A 16,849-nucleotide genomic window follows, 5' to 3' on the forward strand; every position below is an offset into this window, starting at 1 on the left:
AAGATGTTTTAAACTCTGCTTTACGAAGTTCCTTTCCACCAAGTGAAACTATCCATATGTAATGGACAGCATGGTTTTTATCATGGTAGATCTACGGTCTCGAATTTAATGTGCTTAACGCAATATACGGCAGCCCACTTGGATAGCGGTGGTCATGTTGTTGTCATCTCTACAGATTTTCCAAAGCTTCTGATCGCATGGATCATGGCATTCTTCTGACTGAACTGTCCAACATTTCTTCAACTGAACCATTTACCAACTTTTTTATGTCATACTTCATGGATAGAAAACTGATTTTTCTGAAGTGCTCAAGGGGTCAGTACTTGGCCCACATTTTTAATATTTATAAATGACATTGTGTCAAGATTAAATTCTAATGTTCTCTTTTGTGCTGATGATCTGAAGCTGTATCATTCCATATCGAACATGACGGCCACTTATCTCAATCTGATATAGATGAAATTTTTGATTGGTGCGAAATGCACTTCCTCTCAACATTTCAAACTGTAATACGTTATCTTTCACTAGAAAACTTAACCTCCTTTATTTAAATTATCGTATTTCTAATAATGTCTTAAACCGTCTGCAACATTAAAAGATCTTGGTGTTACATTTGATTGTAAATTAAACTTTGTTAAGCATATTGAAATTTTTCTTAATGAAGCCTTTAGGAACCTCGGTCTTGTACTGAGAAACTCTAAGCAGTTACCGAAGTTAAACCGCATCTTTAGTTTTTAATGCATTCGTTCTTCTTTAACTGCCTTTCTTATATGGAACCCAAATTCATATAAAAAAATAAATAACATTCACTGAGAGTATGTTAAATATATGTGGTTCAGGTATGACAATATTTATCCACCACAAGGAATACCTCAAAACACACTGTTAGAACGCTTTAGCTTGAACGACCTAGTGACTAGACGTATGTGTTCCTCCTTGATATTCCTTCACAAAATTGTGCCCAATGAAATTGACATGAAATACATACTTATCGAGTTGCCACCCGACCTACTCTTCATTCTACTTTCCAGTTGCTAGAACTAATGTTCTTAAATGTTTTCTCTTTTATAGGGAATGAATCTATATCACTATCAAATGCAGAACTCTCTGGATATTTTTTGCAGCACTATTTCTAACATAATTAAGAAAATTTTATTTACTTGTACATTACAACTTTAATTGTTCAATTGTTAACTTTTATGTATATCTTTCTCGCCTTTTAATTGATCCTTGCGCTGTAGTTTAGATAAAATAAATAAAGTAAACTGCAAAATGAAAAATGAAAATAATGTCCGTAGACAAATCACACACAGCAGTATACATTTTATATATTTTCTTGCCAATTTGTACAAAGCAGTAATCGGCTGTGGTATTTTAATAACATTTTAAAACTTCTAGAGAAATCGAACATAGATTTAGTAACATGAACAGATATTTTCATGAACAATATTATCTGGAACTTCCGATTTCTATCAATAACTGAACAATAGTTCTAAAATCGAACTTGAATTTTTCGAACACGTTTAAAAGTAGCGTAAAGTCTGAACCTTCGCAAAAAAATTACATTTGGAACAGTCTGGAACAGTTTCTAAATCATTTCGATATTCTCAAAATTGCCGGTTGAAACAAACTGTGTGTAAATACAAACCAGTAGCAAGAAATATATTCTATTAAATAATCATTATTTAATAAGATATAATCCGTGACATTAGAAATGTATCCAGTAGGAATAATATTTCTCAGAAGACGTCTTGAAGAAAGTCAATTATTTAACGTTATAGTGCTGGAACAATTGTGGACGCCCAACTCTCAACTGTCATACTGCCTCGAATGAAAATATTCGGCCACCGAAAGAAATAGCTATCCAAACCATTATTATAACAGTCCCCTGTCCCTACATTTCACCAGTAATCGCGATTATTCGCCTGTCAGTACTCCTGTTCTCTTCACCAACTCAAACGTTGATGACAATGGTTTACAGTACTAATCTAGGATTTTGTTATCGATGCCTGCTCTTAATATGGTCATAATGTTGCATAAATATAAGATTGTTTCCCAAAATGAAAATAATAGATGTTTTTTTTTCTAAATCACCGTAATACCATCATCGTTAAATTTCGTGAAAATACTTTTCTAAATTGTGAGTTAAATACGGACAAAAAACTCTTGAAACCGTGTTTAAAATGTGTTCGTTTACGGCCTCTCTTCAAAGTACGAATTAAAACAAATACCGTAATTACTGCATAGTCTTTATCAGTTGATAGTCAGAGATAAGCTCTACAGAATTGGGATTTAGACTAGCTGTCAAACGTGAGTGATTACAGGAACATTTTCACAGAAAAAGTTGTGCCATCTAAAGTGGGTCACAAATGCGTCGGACGCGGACGTTTCGAAATTGTATTTCTTTTAGAGCGCTAATATTGGACATAATCGGTGTATAAGTGGAAATGGGAGATTAAACGACGAAACGTTGACACGAAAAACGTTTTAGAGGATCGATTGAAAACGATAGAGATTAATTAGCTGAGTGATTTGAAAAAAATATGAGTTTTTGTTTACTTCCTAATATTGTACAAAAATTGTTTATAAATATAGTTTGGAGAACATTTGCTTTATTCAAATTAAAAAAATATGAATTCAATATGAAAATACAACACACAGAATATTCATTTCTACCGACAAACTTGAATGCTTTTTCTGCAAACAGGCTGGGCACACTGCTGATTCCTTCCATCCCTCAAGATCCATCTCCCAAATCAAATGATTCGGTCAATCTCATCCCCTCCTCTTGTGCTGACCCTACTGCCACTACTAATACTCCAGTTATTCCCGTAGTATGCTCGGAGGACACCCTTTCCCTCTCTAATTTTCTTATCAAAAACTAGCGAAAAACGTCCCCGTTCGAATGACAGCTGCCTCGACTCACCACAGTCTATACCTCCTACTGATCTTCATCCAGATCCAATGCCTCTTCCCAAATTTTCAACATCCAGCTTCAGAAACCCTGCGAAAAAGAGGACCTAAAAATCTAAACTGACTAAAAAGGATTGTCACTTCATAAGCTCCGAATTACACTCCGTTATACATAAACAATTCGACGATTCTCCTGAATCATTTTACCTTACAGGCACCCAATTTATTGCGTTTCTTGAAAACACGTATGGCGTCATATGAAGCTAACAAATTTATTTCCAACACAACCCTTCTTCTGAAGGATTTGTCCCTGATTTATCGTAATATAAAACAAAGATCTTTAAAAAACCGTATTACACGTCTAATCAATAGAATTAACTTTAAACTTCACCCCGAGCAAAAAACTCCTCCCCAAATGTCTATTATTGATGATGGGAATATCACTGATTCCTCGACATTATCTCAGTAAATACTCTCTCCCTTCTTCCTAAACAAGTACATTCTCCCTGATATAGTAAAACTGCGATGGATTTTATCCCCGATTAGAAGGAATTCAGAAAATCATTTCCTCCCATAAACCTGACTTCCTGTGTCTCCAAGAAACCAATTTCAAAATTGATCATAAACGCAATTTGAGAAACTTTGAAGGATATCATTACATCCGTACCAACTGCATAAGAGCTAGTGGCGGTACTTCAATATTCAGCGACATAAACTCTGTCACTACTTGGTGCCCCAATAAACTTACCATTTGCAGTATATACGTTCCACCGGACCACCCCCTTGATGAAAAAGAGTTAACAGACTTAATCATACATTCTTGTTGGAGACTAATGTACATCACAAAATGTGGGGCGCCACCCAAACTTGCACTAGAGGCAACACAATAGAAAAAGTCATAAATTCAACTGGTATCTGTCTGTTAAATACTGGATCCAAAACTCACTTTAACATCTCCTCAGATTCCTTTTCTGCTATTGACCTCAGCTTCTGTGACCCTAAAACTGCACTTTCTCTTTCTTGGCAAGTTTCCGATGACCTATATGATAGCAACAACTTTCCTATTATTATATCCAATCCCAATCCCTAATAAAGAAACTATTTAGACGTCACAAAACACAAGAAAACCTTATTGTACATAAAAGGCTTAAAGCTAAAGCTAAAAAATTGATTGTCAAGCAAAGTAAGAAATCTGCTTGGCAAAGTTATACTTCATCCTTTACCCACAATACAGACCCCAGTCAAGTTTGGAAAAAAATTGCAAAAATCCAAGGCAAAAAAACTAATATCAAAATTCCTTCTTTAATATCTAACTATCTGCTTATCACCGACAGCAAAAAAATCTCTGACACATTCAAACAACACTTTGAAGAAAATTTCAGCATTTTCATCACTCACATATTCAGCTATCTTCCGCACTCTCTCGATATATCGTCTGTCAATGCTCCTATTAATTTAAATGAACTAAAATTCGCGCTATCGTCCTGCAAAAATTCTGCTGCCGGTCCTGATGATGTCCTGTATATATTTCTCAAAAAACTATCCGACTCGTTCCTCTCCAAGCTCCTTGATATCTATAATATTATTTGGATAATATTAATATTATTTGGAATACTCACCAGTTTCCTGATGCATGGCGCAACTCTATAATCATTCCAATTAAAAAGCAGGTAAATTCACATCATCCCCTAAGTCTTTCCGTCCAATCTCACTCACTTGCACTACTTGCAAACTCCTTGAAAAAATAATAAATAGAAGACTTCAATGGTTCCCTGAAAAATACAAACTTATTCCCGACACACAATCGGGTTTTCGACGTAATCAATCGACATTCGACAACCTTGTTCTTTTGTAAATAAATATATCCTCTGCATTAAATAACCATCAGGACGTCATTGCAACTATTCTTGACATTGAAGGCGCTTATGACTCTATATCCAGAAATGCAATACTAAATAAACTTACTCAATACAATCTACATGGTAACATATTATCATTCATCCAAGTCTAAAACTGATTTATTGAATTCTGTACACAATACCGCTCTTGGCCTTTGCCTTGTCAATGTTGAAGCTAATGAGCTACCACTATCCTTAAGACGACAATCTCGTCTCCTGTCATATGCTGCTGATGTATCTTCCAATCCCTCTAATCCTGTCCATTCGGTAATTATCACCACTTCCGTACCTATTAATCACGAACAATTGTAAATTTAATCCCTCAATTGCTCGCACTTCTACTCCAAAATACCAACCTCTCGTTGACCTTTATATTTTCTTTGCCTTCTTCTCCCCCTTGGATGAAACATATTCCTATAGTAGATACCTCACTAACCATCTACAATAAACACGAATCCCCTAGCGTTCTTGTAGAGAAAGCATTCTTGGAAACTCTGCATAAAAATCCTTCGACTTAATTCTCTATACGGATGCCTCCAAAGCTGAATCCGTTGTGGGTTGCGCAGTCACTAGAAATCACGAACTCATAAGTTCTTTCCACTTACCCTCGACGTGTAGTGTTTACACTGGTGAACTATACAGTATCCTTCAAGCTTTCAAATATATTTCTCCTCCCCATAAACATATGTTTCATCCATACAGTCAATCACAACCATATTCACCGACCATCCAATAGTCGAAAACATTCATGATATCTACCAAACTCTCATTGCTCTTGATATAATAGTCTATCTCATCTAGCTTCCATCGCACACTGAAATTGCTGGAAACGAATGTGCCGATCGCCATGCCAAAGAAGCTACGGAATCCTGAAATCCCAGTTCAGCTGGCCAATGATATGAAGATTAACTTCAAATACTTCGTTAAAAAATCTTGGCGCGATACATGGAACAAGAGTACTACAGCACTACACTATATCCACCCATCTACTTCCCACATTTCCCTAAACTTTTTGAACAGGAGAGAAGCTGTGAAAATCAGAAGACTTTGCATCAACCACAAGGAACTTACTCACGGCTATTTGATGTCGTCAGAAAGTCGTACTGTCTGCCGAACTTGTCAAGTTCCTGTGACTTTTAAGCACCTCACCGATTTCAGAGAATATTCTACCGCATATTAACAGTTTAATATGAAAACTAACCTCAAGGAGACAATTAACTGCCCGACGGAAATGAGGAAAATCGTGGAGTTTCTTAAAGCCACCAAGCTGTATAACAAAATATAATTTAATTTATGTATTGTAATAGATTTTGTAACAATCCTCTATTTTACTTATGATTGTTTTTGTGTGCCAATGACCAGCGCAGTCGAGGTACGTTAAACTGAAATAAAAAAAATTTTTTAGATAACAGCATAATAAATAACTTTATTCTAAGGTATCGGCGTGTAACTGAAAAACACGAAAAATCAATATCTGTTAACTTTGACCGCGAATGAAATTTATTGTATTGTATACGAGCCCAAAAAACCCGTATTTGCTAATTTTTATTAAATTTTGTGCACATACTGGATCAATGGGGACTTTTCACATTCTATTTATAATAGTGCTCCGAGCATTTGTACTAATTTTCATTTTTATGCGAATTTTTATAACCTTGACCGGGTTATTTAGCAACGAGCGATATATTTTCGTTGCGTTCAGCTCTGAATTATTTGAAGTCAATTATTGGTTTTTAAAGTCATCATTTTCAAGATAAAAATACAAATATATCACGTAGTTGTGAGTCAGTTGTTGCTTAAAAAGTGCCCAAATCTTTCACGGTACGATCATTTATTCAAATAAAACAAATTAGACGAACTTTTAAACATTTCGATATGCGCCATCCAAAAAGTTTAGCGATTTTCTCATTATTATTAAGTTACCTAAATACTTAGTTTTAACATTAGAGAAGTAACAAGTAAACGAGCGAGTCATTTCAGTTCTGTACGGCGCATTTAAACGTACTGATGTAGACGCCATAGCGTCAAATATTTTCGAAGGACGTCTGGATGCGTATTACCAACATTTATTGACGTCTTCTGTAATTGACCATTTGGACGTCGCATTTTTATTTCTATCATTATATTCATACGCATTTAGTCTACGTACTATTATTTATTCTTAGATATGTAAGGAAATCGAAGCAAAGAGAGCTGGAGCAATTCCAATGTTCTATATTATGATAATAAACGACGTTTATCAAATTGTTTTAACGAGGGCTATTCAGAAAGTAAAAAACGTGTGGAATATTATTATCTAAATTTGAAACAACGACAAAAATTCTAATTTTTTACGTAGTCAACAAGCAAATTTAGTAGTAAATCAATTTTTAAATTCAATCGTCTAGTTTGTCACCTGTAACCTCAGCGAGAGAATCCCGAGTACCCGTCGCCATGAAAATGTTCGTACTCAGAACTTAATTTTCAATACTAAGTGAAAATCACTAGATGCTTGATAGAGACTAGACCGGATGAAAGCAAGAAACCAAAACCAAACATATCTATAGCGAAGTCTCAAGAATTATTGAGATATATTTCATACAATTTAATATAAAGATTCAGGCCAAGTCCAACTAGCAAAATTGCTGACCGTTTTGGTGAGAAAAAAAAAGATAGAAAACTGCTAGTTGGTAGTGCTCCAGGTCATATTGAATCACATTTGTCTTATACTTATAGAAAATGAAAAGAACCGTGATAAAGTATACACATATTAGAAAGAACGATGCCGACGTCGATTCTTTGTTTGAAAGCATAAGAATCTAGCTACAAATGTGAATTACACACATCTCCAAAAGTCTTGGCCCCCTTGTAAACTTTTAAGTTTGCCTATTTATAGAACTCAGTTTTTGTTTTTAAATTTTGTGGTACCTTATCATAAAAATGAAAACAATATCGTAACAAAAAATTATTTATGTTTGAATGAATTTTTGTAAGAGAAATCAGATTAAACGATTTAACTTGACAGCGAGTTCATTTAGATTTTGTTTATCTAATCACTACATTGCCCTTCGTCTGAATATGTCACGGACTTCGGTGAGGCGGATAGTAGCCCTTTTCCAGGAAACTGATAGCGTTGCGCGAAGATAGGTCACGGGTCGCCCTAGAGTAATATCAGTAAAAGAAGACGGTTATATAGCTAATTTCATCCAAAGGAACCAATTTATAACGGTAACGGTGGCTCTAAGTCACTTTTTATACATACGGATGGGTAGTTTCAAGAAGTACCATCAGAAGATTACATTCATCGAATCTAATGGCAAGAAGACCTTTAAAGGTGCCTAGACTTTAACGACGACACGTAGCTACCGTCTCCAATAGGCTCAAGAGCACAGGGATTTTTTTTTTGGGATTATATTGACAGAGCAATATCCAATAGAGAAAACCCACCTGCAACCATTTAGACGTGACTGCTGTCGTTCAAGAAGAATCGGACAATGTTTGACTATGTTATCGATAACTTGATTCGCAGAATGCCGAGACGCGTTGGTAATTTGATTGCAAGAAGAGGCGGTCATATCAACTATTAATTTGTTTTTTATTATTACATTATGTTTTTTCTCAAAATAATAATTTGGTTTACTTTATATTCTTGGTTACGTGAATTTTCATTCTTTTACTTCACATATATTGTTATTACACTAAAGTATAAGAGTGAGCTTATTTTATAAATTTAAAAATATTTTTTTAAACAAATAACCATATTATATAATAATTATTTTTGGCCAATAATATCCTAACTAAGAAATTTCAATAGTTATTCTCTCAAACAATTAACCAGTTGACAAGGTTGATAAAAAAAGAAGGACACAAGAAGAAAAATATTATCTAAAGAGTATTTCCTGTGTATTGGGATACAAACGGAGGTTAGTGACTATAGAAGGTGGTGTCAAAAATGTAATTTTATAAGATTAAGATTATAAAAGTCTATTTTTTTCTCATATCTGTAAGATGTCTACTCCGCAGAGACTTGTACCGAATAGGTTCGATTAAAAAAAAAATTCACCTAATCTTAAACGAAAGTAGCTTGCGTCATAGGCATAGACTTACCGACATTTTTAGATATTATATATGTATTGATATTTGAATTTATAATTTATTGATTGACAAATTGTTTTTCTACCAACAGCTTTCCAAAAGGAGACAATCTTTCTTAAGAAAGTTTCGGTGTCTAATGTCGATATACATGTAGTTCCTTGAAAAATAATACAAATTTTAGCATGAAAAAACAGCTGTGAACTTTGTAAGCTTTACTTTTATCGTATTTTTATCCAGAGACTGACAATATTTTAATGGTTCAATTAGGAAATAATCTGGATTTTTTTTTCATTTCTATAAAGTTCCCAATGTTAGTAACCACTAGGTGTCCAGTAAAACAAACGATTATTCGCATTTTTATTGAAAAATAGTATCGCAAACTAAACTTCCTATGCTTCTCTTTTTTTGTTTGAGGAGATATTAGAAATTAGATTGAAAGCGATGGCGATGTCTCGTGTGAAAATTTCGAATCCAATTTTTCAAATTCATTATTCATTTGGTTACGAAAGTTTTATTATATCATTATGAGTCGTAATTTTGTGAAAAATTCCCCACCATAAATTGAAATCTCCATCATTTAATCTGAGTTCATAAGCGATGGCCTGTTTGATTATAGATGTCTTCGTTTTCAATAGTTTCCAGTTCTTTTTTATATTCATCAAAATAATAAACTCCTCTCGAATGAAAATGGCATCAAGTCTGTGAATCTAAGTTGTTTGAAAAAATTCTTAACGATTTGTTAATATCAAATTAACTTGATAGTTTCACATGATAAAATGGTCAAAACTATTTTTCGTTAGAAAAAAAGTATTTTAGGAAAATGGTTGTGTCATAGCAGGGTGGCACTTATTGACGTTGAAGTTGCTATTGGCGGTACATCGAGAATCACTAGTGTAATTTAGTTTATTTTATACAAGCTTTACAGGTGGCATTTGAGGTTGAGTTTTTGTGTCGAAATTTCCTACAGTAATGATATAACTCATGAAAAATTAGTGCTGCTTAAGATATTGACCTGAACGTTGTCGTGATGAAAGTTTGTTAGTGCAGTTTAAATTTGATTGTAATTTAAGATATTATACGACATTTGTAAATTGTGAATTATCTACTGATTTCTACTGTTTTGTCTTCAATCTTGTATTGACATACCATTTTCATGGTATGTCATATTTCCAACAAGAAGGTTATATGTCCCCTCGAAAATCAACAATCTCTTATATATCGATATATGTATATCGATATGAAGGTTAAAAATAATGATTTGTTTATATTCAAAGATTGCAAGCTTATTAAATAATATTTGATGGTTCAATTTTGCTCTTTTTGAACTGATGTAAAAGCTATTAATTTATGAGTGGAGAATTCATGGAAAATCGAATTAATAAGAATAACTATTCGTGAATTACAAATTTAAAAAGTTTTACAGATACCTCATACCATCAATGGTAGCACTCATCTAATATTGTCAACGAAAAGTTATTGTACTTATTGTATATTTTCTTCAACTATATAAATTCATAGTTTTTACGTATTTACCTTGAACTCGATTCTATGTAAATCGTTCGATTATCATTTAATAACATTTGAATAATCATAAACCATAGCTTTCCATATTAATGGTCTACATGAACATAGTATTACCCGTAATTTATTCGAAATGTTTACAGTATTTATAAATATTTAGTTTGAATTTAATAGGTTTACAAGAGGACGAAATAATTTGTAACACGTATCAAGAATAAGTAAATAAATAAAAGGAAATGAGATCATCATTAAATATTTATCGATTGCAAGTAATATTGATTGATGGCTCTTTATCCTTAGACGAAAAATTAATTATATATTGTAAGGAATATATTTCAAAAATCTCATGTTTAGTTCATCACCAGGTTCCTTGTAATCATTTACACATGTCAATTTATTGTAACGAATTTATCGTAACGTATATGAATTCAATTATCTATAATTATGCACATTAAATACACTATAAATATATAAATACATTACTGTCACGAACAGTCCACGACATAGGTTGTGAAGCCGGTCATGTCCGGTTATAATTGAGTTCTAGAATTTGTCGAAGTCGCGGCACGTTTGATATACTTTTTATAAACAGTAGAAGTCGTTTATCCTCGCAAGGGAATTCTTTACATTGTTTTTTTTTACTAATTTCTAGGAAGGTTTAGTTATTTATTTGTTTTTGTATGTTTACTACCTATAATTTTTCTTTTCTATTATGTATATCGAGCAAGTTTAGTGGAGTTCAGTTAGTTTAATAAATAATAATAAATAAATCAGAAAAGTGATTATACAAATAGTGGTAAGTTGATTATTATATAAGTTAGTTAAATCTAGTGTTGGTGTTTAAATGAATTAAATAAATAAAAGATAATATTTATAAATTACCTCACTTTACAAGTATAAATAAATAAGTAAACCATTACATCACTTTCTCTTATTATTTGAACTATTAATGACACACGACTATTATTTACTGACTTTTAGTGAGTGTGGAAATTTTCATTTTTTAAGGTCAGAGAATGGGTACTTACTCCTCTTGGATGATTCTAATTAGACTACCAATATTGGTGTATTATGTTTTTCTTCTTTTTGTCTATTTATCTACGCATTTAAGATATGTTTCTCTTTGATTAGTGAGGTTCCCTATTTTATTTTTCTTTTATTGAGAATCGTTGCTTACTGCATCCTAGGCTAGATCATTTTTTCTGGTTCATTAGGAAGCGCTTGCCATTCTCATATGTTCTGATTCTTCATTCAATCCATTTATAATAGCCCTTCAACTTTTGGACATATTTCATTCCAACTGCTTGCATTTTGCTTATTTGGTTCTCATAATCCTAAGATCGCATCCATATTTTGATATAGATCTATATATTGATTTGAAAATGTTCGTTTTCTTTTTTACTTTTCTATTAAAAAAAATTCTGCCAAGATATGACAGCATTCAGTTGTGTACTGGATTTTATTTCTACATCTTTTATTATTTCTCTTCTTGACTTAATTTTTCAGCTTCTGTTATCGTTGATTACATTGTTTTTACTATTTTTGTCAAATTGTTTCTTATTGAGCCTATCGTTAAATATTTTCTAATCCTTTTCTGTAAATGTCAAGGACATACTTTTTGCTCTTGTTAAGTGATTAACATGATTAATATATTTTGAGCATTGTGCCATTAAGCATGATTTCACGATAATGTTTGCAGATTTTTCTCATTTCTAATTTTTTTAAAGTTTGTGATTGAATAATTTTTCCTATTATTCTCTACTTTACTCTGAAACCCTTCCTATAGTTCCATATTACCATAAAAATTAGTTTTTTTTATATAAAAAGCGAGTATAGGAGAGTAAACCCTATTATACTTGAGTAGTTTGAGTGGAACCTGTGAATATTGATACCAAACTTCTGTGCCTTGGTAGCTGGTTCCACAGGTTTGCACTTCATCAAAGAAAGGAGCCACGATAAATTGACGTTCTGCACACGAATTCAGTGTTCATAAGCCATATTTGCATGTCTAGTAGGTCTGCTGTAGGTGGTATTATGCTGGGCAGCTCGGAAGAGCATCAGCCGTGGTAGTATCTCGCCTCGGCGACCTTTCTTCTAAGCTCTAAGCTGTGGAGTTTCTTGTCAACTCTGGATCGCCTATAAATCGAACGGCTCTATTCTGTATTGAGTTGAGCTCCAAATGCTAGGAAAAACTTGGTTTTGGTGAAGCTGTGAAGTGTTTTAATAATAATTTATTGTTAATAATTTGTATATATTTCATACAATTTAATCATTTAGACAAATCTTGTTATTTCTTAAGCGAAAAAATTGAGTATTGCTTGTAAACTAAATCACAACTAAGGTTCAAAATATATGTTAGGACAAAGAAAAAAAACAAATAATGATTTCCAAATAAATTTAAACATAAGAATCACCATCTTCAACAATGCCGAAGTCTATGTTTATATTGCTATTTAAAATAGTTGAAATATTTATTCATGGTTGATCAATGCTTGATATACAGTTGGTATGATCATAAAGTTGAGTGAATTATAATATCACAAGAGCTTCCAAAATAATTGATTACATCGAAATACGAGTGAACAATAATCGATTACATCGAAATACAAGTGAAAAATAATCGATTATTTTCGATTGCTTGAGTAAATTTGTTACGATTATATATAGAATAATGAAACATTAATTTTTTTATTAATGATGTACGTACTCATTGTGAATACTTTTTAAAACGTTGTTAACATAGATGAACTTGAGCTCTAGCTATATTGATTGTAAACGGCAAATTCTGTCTTATTTTTAACGATGTTAAGATGATGATTAGCTTGAGTTATGATTTGAGTAACTTACTTAGAGAATAACTAGTAATTTGAATAACTTCTTGTAAGTTGTCTCCTGATTTTGTCATATTGCAGAGGACGAGCGATTGGAATCATTGCTTATGTTTACCTTCTAGATATAAATTCCAATGGTCTGCGTGTCTAGACTTGTGCTTTTACCGTCCTGTTTTATACCTATTGGACAATTTTCGTTCAGAATTCCTCTTTACTTCCAGTCCCTCGTTGAAATTAGGAATGATTGATTCTTTTTGCCATTGAATGTTATTTTGCTTGTCATCTCTCATCTACGCACTGTACGTTTGTCTTGACATATTAACTATTTAGATGAAAAGGTAGGGTTTTTTCACTCTGTATAGTTTTGGAGAATATGTGTTTTATTCATCCTAGATTCTTAAAAACTTCTATAAATCATAAAGTTGCTTTGATACCACGTCACGCAAGCTCGACAGCATATAATATTTGGTAGAATTTTTTTGTAAGACATCCGGTGAGTTTCCGTCACAGTTTTCCATCATTTTGCTGACAAATTCTGACTGTCAGACCTGTAGAACTGGTTTTTCCTTTCTCTGGCAACGCTTGTAGCTCTTCTCATTTCGCCTTACATGGTTTCTGGCAACTTTAAAAATTATGTCTTTAAATAGTTCTGTTTTAGAATGTAGAAGATTCCCGATAAATCCCAAATCGTTTTTATAATTCTTTTTTATAATAGATGATACTTCAGCTTCCTTCATTTTGAAAACTCAGTCATTAAGAATACTTGTCAAGTCTCCTCAATAAATTCACATTCTCCCTCTTCATAAAAAAATGGAAATCTTTCTGTGATCTCTGCGTGATCAAAGCCGATGAAGTTCCTATTTCTTTGTTTAATTTTTAACTTGAAGCTATCCCGCAGTCATTCATTGCGATTTTAAGAAAAATTCTTACTTTTTGAAAAAACTTGGTTAATATCGCAGCATATATTGTAGCACCTTTTTAAGAATTAAAACAATATTCATCTAGTATATAATGGACAAAAAATATCGCCCAACGTGGGGCTCAAACCCACGACCCTGAGATTAAGAGTCTCATGCTCTACCGACTGAGCTAGCCGGGCCTCGTATTAATTTCTGAAAATTTATATTATGATTTGCTGATATTATTTTTCTATTCAGATTAGAAACCTTTTTCTTTAAGTTGCTACTATAATTTTTTTGAGTAGCTAGGTTTTAAGAAATTAAATCAAATAGTAGTTCCCTTTTCAATCTAATGAAAGTTCGAAGGAGTCTCTGAGAACAGAAGAAATCTCTTAATATCCTATCTATCTAATCAAAATTGGGTAATACAGTTGAATAAGTTCGTACATTTTTGTATTAATTTCACTTGTTACATATTTTAAGAGATCTTATTTACTATATTGAGTGATAATATGCTGGATAGAAATAATGTGGTATAAAAATTAAGGGAGCAATGAAAAACTTGTGTAATTTTTTGCCGTTAAATAAAAAGCATGAAAATCAAAAGAAAATTTCAACTCGCTCGATTAGGTTCATTAGAGAAATAATCAGTTTGCCTTTAGAAACGGAAAACATTTCTCAATTCTAGTGAATGTATACAATATACATATTCAAACAATATATTTAAAAAAGTTTTTGAATCAAAATAGAATATAAGTTTGAAAAGGATTTAAGCTGTTTAAGTACATTAAAATGAAAATCAAAAGTGTTTCATTCACAAACGAATAACGAAGCGAAATGAAGAGAAAAATGTAAAAAATGAAAAAATTAGATAAATTGCTTGTTGATCTTTTGAAACGATGACGTGGAACGTATTCAACTGAGGCAGAATATATTCAAAAACCCATTATTTACCCCCCTTCCCAAATAACAAATATCAATAATGATGTACTTCTTGTATGTTCAATCATATACCAACAATTCAAGATTTTACCATTTTACCAAATTGAATACAATTAGTTACTTTTGGGAAAAAATTCATTACAAAGGTTGAGAATATTGTGCATCTATTAAAAAAACTGAGATGCAGTTGCAGATGCTTTTCATCGATGGACACAATACCAATACCATAGAGTTGATATTAAAAATAGAGAAAGTGACATCTAAGTGGACTTATACTTTTGGACTGGAGAGAAAGATTTAAATTACATGTTTCAGAAACATGACTTATTTTGTGGAGTGTGTAAGTGATCAATTTCTCTCGACAAAACTCGTAATTTTCACTGGTAAGTTGTCAAAATGTTCTGTTTACATGTAATTGAAATTTTTAGTAGTTTCGGAAGGTCAGGAAGGGTGCGCGGTCCTCTTGCAAAAACGCGCTCCTTGAGAAGACCCCACAGAAAGGAATCACCGGATGTCAGGTCCCAAGACCGTAGGGGCACTTAAAGAATCCTCATCTGCCTATCTAAATAATAAACTAACAAGTTTTAATGGCGATGTATGGTCTAAAGGGGTCCGATAATCGGCGAATGCTGGTACTAGGTTTGCAATTTACCTGCTTCTCTAATAATTTGTTCATTGAATAAAAATATATTATTCGTACATACCCTTAAAGTAGTTAATATTAACTCTACGAGCGGCACACATATTGCCATTTGAATGTTGTCGCCCGATGGACATGATGATTAATTAATAAGAAAGAGGTATGACCTGAATTCTTTTCACATTTTTCCAGTGTGTTTGAATCATTTCTCATAACTCGAAACATCGAGGTTATGGCGATCCAATCAGAATAGAGTAGAGAGAACGGTGCATCAATATTGTTTCTTTCTCTAACAACAGTTCAGGTCCCTTGAACAAGTTCTTATATCTCGCTTTCTCTTGCTTCAATTCTACCTCTATGACAAAAACCCGGTTTGAATACATGAGGTCGTCAATAATATTGTCGCGACATGTTGAGTTAAAAGTTGACAATTTCACAAACAATGTTAATAAGAAACTAGCATGATTAAGGGTAATAACTGATGATTGTTTATCAATAATGATTATATAAATTGAAAAATAAAATGAAGCCGTACAAGTTTCATTGAAATTAATTTGTTTCAATAAAATATTAACAAAAATATCAACCACGTGATATTTTTATATAAGTAATTAATTCGAATTTAAATGTTGGGTAATCTCTTATGAAATCGAATTTATCAAAAAGACTCTATATATAATCTGAAACACAGTTATTCAAAGCTATGATCCTGCACAAAGCATAATTTCATTCAGTCAAAACCGCACAATCCTTTGTAATGCCTTTATCCTTGTTATCCTTCCGAGTTCGCCTCGCTTTATTTCTAGAAATTTTAAACGTGAATACCTGCATTTTTTGGGAGCCACACAATTTTTTGTCCCGGGAAGTTATATATAATTATAACCGTATATTAAGAGAGATATTCCCAAGGTACATCCTTATGAATAACCTTTTTTTTTCACGGAATTTATTCAGGAATAATTTTTCTCTCTCCCAATTACTCATTTCAATGAAACTGTTTTGTTTCACTTCTATTATATTGGTTGGTAGTTGGTAGATAATTCATTTAATGTGAGATAGTCATTTACAAAATATTTTCAACAATAAACTCTCCTTTAAGAAGAGGTGTTAGAAAAGTCTGAGTTTAGAAAA

At 32.6% G+C, this 16,849-nt stretch overlaps 1 non-coding gene across 1 annotated transcript; it reads right to left on the bottom strand.

The window, feature by feature from the left end:
• Positions 1-14,263: 14,263 nt before the first annotated feature.
• Trnak-cuu (transfer RNA lysine (anticodon CUU)) lies at positions 14,264-14,336 on the bottom strand. The gene has a single exon. It is a non-coding gene; the product is annotated as a tRNA-Lys (tRNA).
• Positions 14,337-16,849: the final 2,513 nt, after the last annotated feature.

Source organism: Diorhabda sublineata, chromosome 5, assembly GCF_026230105.1.
Source record: "Diorhabda sublineata isolate icDioSubl1.1 chromosome 5, icDioSubl1.1, whole genome shotgun sequence".
NCBI lineage: Eukaryota > Metazoa > Arthropoda > Insecta > Coleoptera > Chrysomelidae > Diorhabda > Diorhabda sublineata.